Source organism: Miscanthus floridulus, chromosome 1 (genome assembly GCF_019320115.1).
Source record: "Miscanthus floridulus cultivar M001 chromosome 1, ASM1932011v1, whole genome shotgun sequence".
Classification (NCBI taxonomy): domain Eukaryota; kingdom Viridiplantae; phylum Streptophyta; class Magnoliopsida; order Poales; family Poaceae; genus Miscanthus; species Miscanthus floridulus.
In genome coordinates this window covers 131,841,254-131,847,441 of record NC_089580.1, presented here as the reverse complement: position 1 = coordinate 131,847,441, position 6,188 = coordinate 131,841,254, and the positions used below count along the sequence as shown (strand labels likewise).

At 43.8% G+C, this 6,188-nt stretch overlaps 1 pseudogene; it reads left to right on the top strand.

The window, feature by feature from the left end:
• Positions 1–1,104: 1,104 nt before the first annotated feature.
• On the top strand, positions 1,105–5,054 carry LOC136493720 (protein COFACTOR ASSEMBLY OF COMPLEX C SUBUNIT B CCB2, chloroplastic-like; annotated as a pseudogene).
• Positions 5,055–6,188: the final 1,134 nt, after the last annotated feature.

Sequence of the window (6,188 nt, the reverse complement as noted above, 5' to 3'; positions counted from 1 at the left end):
CCGTGTCGCCACTCGCCACGCCAATGGCGCGGCAAGGTTTTAGGTGGATCGACCACGGCAGCGTGTGGGTGCGGTGGTTTGTACTCTCTCCGTACATATAATAATGTAATTCTCGTTTTTCGAGAAGTCAAACAGTTTGAACTTTGATTAAATTTATATAAAAAGTACTAATATTCATGATACAAAATAAGTATCATTGAATTTGTTATAGGATATATTTGCATAATAAATTTATTTGGAGACATAAACATTAATACTATTTAATATAAATTTGATCAAATTTGAACTAGTTTGACCGGCATGAATCCAATAGTTGCATTTTTTTCTTAGACGGGGAATATACGAAGATGTAGGCATGAATCCGATAGTTGCATTTTTTTCTTAGAGGGAGGGAATATACGAAGATGTAAAAGGATGGGTCTCTTTGTTGTCGGTCAGTGGTCTCGCTGTCACCGATCACCAGCCAAGGAAAACCGTGGTCGCCTACTCGCCTCGCGGTTATTTGCAGACTGCAGTCGCCCATGAGCCTTTGCGCTGTCTGCTGCTGATTTGATGAACGGCGAACGTGGTGGCGTGGGCAGTGGTGGACTGGTGCCTGGTGGGGATCTCGTGTTTCGTGTAATTCTCACAGACGCGACGGCACTATTGAGACGCCAGACCACTAGACCAGCGCTGTGGTTCCGGGAAACTTCTGGCCTGCTTCCCTTTTGCTGGCTAAAGAGGACGAACCTTTTGACTAGTGGTGTGTACTGGTGTTTCTCAGCGCTTCATCCCACCCATGCCGCCAAGCCGGGACCAGTGTCGTGATCGTGTCGTGTGGCCTAGCCAGCTAGCCTTTTGACTGCTGGCTTTTGCCGGATGCCGTTCCCGCGCCGCGACTCAAACATTCAGCAACACTGGCTCGCTGAGAGCCCACGGAGCGTGGCAGGGCCGTTGCCATCACGGCGGCAGGAAACAAAAACGGGAGGGGCGGAGCCTGCGATGAAGAAGCCGAAGCGGCGAAGCCCACGCTGTACACTGAACCAACTCTAGCCCATAATGACTTACTGGGCCTCAAAAGCCCAAGGAAAAGAAAACATCCTCGCTGCTTTTTGTTTGGCAGTCCAATTGTCGAAGTCGAGTCGCGCGAGGCCACTGGCCACCAATCCAGTTCGCCACGGCCACCGGCCACGCCATGCCTCTCCACGCCCGCGCACCGGCGCTCCACCGCTCCTCCCACCTTCTCCCCACCGCCACCGCTCGGCTCCGCCCGTGCGCAGCGCCAGCGGCCAAACCCCGCCGCCGCACCCGCTCCTCCTCCCTCGTCCGCGCCTCCAACTCCGACCCTCCGCAGCAGCAGGTCAACCTCTCCGTCCTCCGCTTCACCCTCGGTACCAGCCCCATCTTCTCCCTCCGCCTCTTACGCACGCCGCCGGCGTCTAGCTCGTCCCGGTAACCACGCTCCCTTATCCTTATGATTGATGGCGCAGGGATCCCGGGGCTGGACGAGTCGTACCTCCCGCGGTGGATAGGCCTCGGTTTCGGCGCGCTCGTGGTCCTCAACCACCTCCTCTCCCCGTCCCCCACGCCCGCGCAGCTCGTCGGTCCTCGGCAACCCCACCCCTTACCTCCCGCCGTCCCCCTTCTTCACCCGTAACCGTAGCCGTCCTGCCTAACTGGTTGTGCCCGCGAACTCGCAGAGGTCCGAGGCTCTGGGGCTGTGCCTGGCCGCGTTCTCGGCGACGCTGCCGTTCCTTGGGAGGTTCCTTGAGGTGGGAAGGGGACCTTTTCTCTGGTCTTGATGAGATGGTGCGTTGCGCTGGGATGGTGGGTACTGAGAGTTGCCGATTGGTGTTTTTGGTTGTTGCTGCAGGGCGCTGATGCTGCCCGCCGAGTGCCGTTGCCCGAGGGGAGCAGCCAGGTGTTTGTCATGTCTGAGAACCTGTCAGCTGTGCAGAAGGAGGACATGGCGTGGGCGTCGTATGTCCTGCTGCGGAACACAAACACCACGTCCGTGGTATGAATTCGGATTCTTATCAGCCATAGTGATTTGAACCTGAACTTGATAGAATTCAGCTCTAATATACCAAGCACTTCCTACTTTTCCTTTTTTTTTGTATATAGCTAAGTAGTAGTTGCATCAATAACAAAATCTTCTCTGGTTTGCAATTGTGGACGGTTTGATAATGTATTAATGTCAATTGGTCTAGTACACTTTCCATTTCTTGTGAGGATCTTGTTAGAAATAATTGCAATTTTTGAACTGGTCAGATAATCAGATGCCTCATTGTGTCTTTATTTCCCTCTAGGTCATAGCAATTGGGGATCTCTTCTGCAGTACGAGGATACTGGAATCCACCTGCAAATACTTCAAAATATGCCATGATTGAATGGTTCAAAAGTCAGATGCAACAAGTAGGACTTGTTGATTTGAAGGGATGCTTTGTACTTCCCTAATTCCTCGGGTAAGTGTACCGCACTCACCTAGCAGAATATTTCAATGTTTGTTGACACAAAGTGTTAATTTACCAGTCCACATACTGATTGTTAGTTTTGCCCCTTTGTTTGATTGCAGAATGGAGCTTTGCAACCATAACCATTTATATCTGACCGAATTCAATACAGATTATTAGTACTTAGTTACCGAGTCATATGAAGTTTGCACTCCAGCTGCTAACAAATAAAATTTGTAAATTGTACCTCATTTGTGACCATCCAATATCATATAGATTTGTGGATGTCTTTCATTATGCCAAATTTAAAACTACAAAATTCCAGATGCATATTAGGACTAACAGTTGCATTACTAATGTATGATTGGATGGTTATTGAAGTTTCAAAACATTTCGTTTCCCTTGTTTGATGTCTCTAGAAAATATTCTCTTATGCTGTCAACCATGCTGCTCTGACCAGATTCTCAGCTTGTGAAGATTCTGCCAGATGGGATTCTTTCTGTGTTAGCTCAACCAATTCTGAGTCCTGATCCAGCTAATAATGAAACAAAAACTGAAGGTGTCATCCTGTTGGCCTCCAATGCAAATTATGCTTATACTGAGAAAGATAGGGCCTGGATAAGAACAGTTGCAAACAAATTTCGACGTGCTTAATTCAGAGGTACCAAAGGTATTCCTACATCTTTAAATGAGATCTCTTGTTTTCATCAATCTAAACTTTCCATTTCACATAAGAAGATATTATTGTTTTTCTAGACAAATCAATTTAACCATCATTCCAGTTCTAGACAAAAGTACAGATGAATTGCTGACACAAATGTTGTTGTGTTTACTTTCAATTTTATATTAGGTTCATAGGATACTGTTAAACTTCTATTTTTTGACAGAAATGCTGACAGTCATGCAGTAGTGGAAAATGGATTGGGAAAGATTGGAGAGTGTAAAGTAGACTGACTGGTCCAAGCAGGATTTGGAGTCTTGGTAACATGGACTAAGCAGATGTGATCTAAGAGAATTTCACAGTTGGAGGGAGATAGGTACTAAGCTATTGTTTCATTGGGTTTTGTACGTTGAAGCAAAATAGTCCAGCAATATTTTGTTCAGTGGACAAGAGACTAAGTGCTGATGTGTTTGGTTTGTCTCATAGCCTTATGCTTTGGTATGTCTTATTGGATTCGCCATTGAAGTAGAGAGGCTGCTCCAGGGATTTATTGACTTATGCAAAGTAGCAATGCTATCATAATTTACACACTCCATTAAGGTAGCTGCCCACCTTATGCTTTTGTTCAGTTAAGCTTTTCGAGTCCAAAGTGTTGTCACAGATCAGGGTTTCAAACACTGCAGATCAACTACAATCTTTCATATACTATGTACCTAGGGTTTTGAGTGCAGATAGGGAACTTTCCAGTACTGAATTTGCTCTTGGAATTAGTGCTCACAGCTCAGATGCTAATATACACAAACTTAACAGAAGATGGGAATGCTTGTTAATTCTGTTGAGCCACTGTTGGAAATCATTTCTTCAGGTTGTTAGGTAATTTGTATCTTCAGATTTCACTGCATCATGTATTAAGGTGAAGATGTGGACCCAACCTTTCAGCATTTCGGAAATATATTTTTGTACTAGTTGTTTCCAAGTCTCTACCATGAGTTATTGTTTTAGTCAGATCTGTGTTTTAGAACTGAGGTCTCGTCTCCTTATTATGCCAAGATATCTGAGCCTGCTATCCTATCTTTTGCATTTTCTGCTATTTTAGTATAAGAAGATCTTCAAACGAATAAGTTAGTTTGCAACTTTCTATCACTACAATTTTAACATATATTGTTGAAACTTCTCCTGCGGTGCTAAATCAGCCCTCTTGATTAGATAGAAACATAGGATGCAAATTATAATGCTTCATGGGTAATATTAGTGCAAATTTCTTTTCTAGTTGAAGCTAAGAACATTGGAATAATAAATTTACGGTCGCCTTATATTATATCGTGTCACAGAAAAATTGTCACTCAAATATATTCTCTTAAAAATCAGTAGGAGATTAATAAGTGAGGGCATGAGGTTGTAGTATTAAGATAGAACCCAAAAATATAACTTTTTTACTGCATTACTTGGTCCCATGTCTTGCTTTTTAATTCCTGACCAAAACTTTGAATTCTTGATGCACTTTTTGATGACATGTTGCAGTATATATGTAAAGCATGTAGTTGGTGTGTGTCTCCTTGCACTGCTTGGTTGGGTACCAATTATTGCTGATGGTGGGTACTGGCATACTTCTAAAGAATCCTTTTGGCATTTTGTCATGGAAATCTGCAAGGACAAATAATAGAAACGGTAACTGCAGCTGATTCTGGTCCTCAGATGAACGAGGACCAAGGATTTACAGTTTTACACTCTGAACACGGATTCGCTTGTCAAGCGTTGGTTGTAGTCTATATCACCATTTCTGTAGCGGTATGATGCTCCGATAGCATTTTTTCCTAAGGACAACTAAGGCATTTTTTCTGAGAACAGCTCTGTCAATTCAGTACCAGATTTCTTTTTTCTGAGTAGAACTGCGGACAATAACAACACGATGAATCTTGTAAAGTATCTTGATGTAAAAGGCATACTAGTAATAAATTAGTATCCTTTTAGAGTAGTATAAACTAGTAATACGAACTTCCACTTATAGCATGTGTTGCTGTAGTCTAATTCAGTTATTGCTCGTTATTAGTTCTCTTGTCACTGTAAAACTGCACGTTCTAACGGGATCGTGAACAACAATTCCCTTTTCATGCACAAAATAATTTGAAATCATTTGCCGTTGGCCTTTTGGCCTAAAGGTGCGTACGAGCCTTGTGGGCACCATGTGACTCGTCAAATCGACAGGTGCACGTAGGTCTGTTCTTCGCCCCGTTCGTTTGGGCTTGGTTGGCTGATAAGTCATAGTTGAAAGTACTGTTGGTAGATTTAGTGTGAGAGAAAAATACTATTCGTTGACTAAAAAAGTACGGCTTATATGCGCACAACAACTCGACGTCTGTTTAAATGCTCCCGGCCGGATGTGGTTGTGGTTGATGCAGCCTGTATTTCGTACCCTGTGGGACTCGGTTCGTCGTGTGGCTGCTGGCACACTGAGAAGTGAGGAAGGTTGGTTCAGTTGCAAGTAAAGGGACAGCGGGGAGGGTCACATTCACTGCTGGCTGCTAAAATAAACAACAAGGGGCCGGGGACTGTTCCACACTTTCAATCAAATGATCTGGGGCTGTTCTAATGTTTCATCTCCGTAATCCCGTGATTTTTTGCCTGCTAATGGCCCTGTTCGTTTGTCTTATAATTCATACTTTTTAGCTTGCTTTTTCCGCTGAAACAGTGTTTCGACTTGTTTTTTCAGCGAAACAAACGGGGCCATTATGTGTTTGAAACTTAATTCAACTCGCAACAAATTAACTCGCTTATCTAACCTTGTGTTCACACGCTACATTTTTTTGTGAAATTGAGCCCTTGTTTAGTTCCACCCCAATATCCCAAAAAATGCTACAGTACCTGTCACATCGAATGTTTGTGGCCCATGCATGGAGCATTAAATATAGATGAAAAAAAAACTAATTACACAGTTTGGTGGGAAATTACGAGACGAACGTTTTGAGCCTAATTAATCCATGTTTGAACACTATTTGCCAAATAAAAACGAATGTGCTACAGTAGCCCCAAATTCCAACTTCCTGGAACTAAACAAGGGCTGAATGAAAATTGTTGAATACGATTCAATGTAAAAT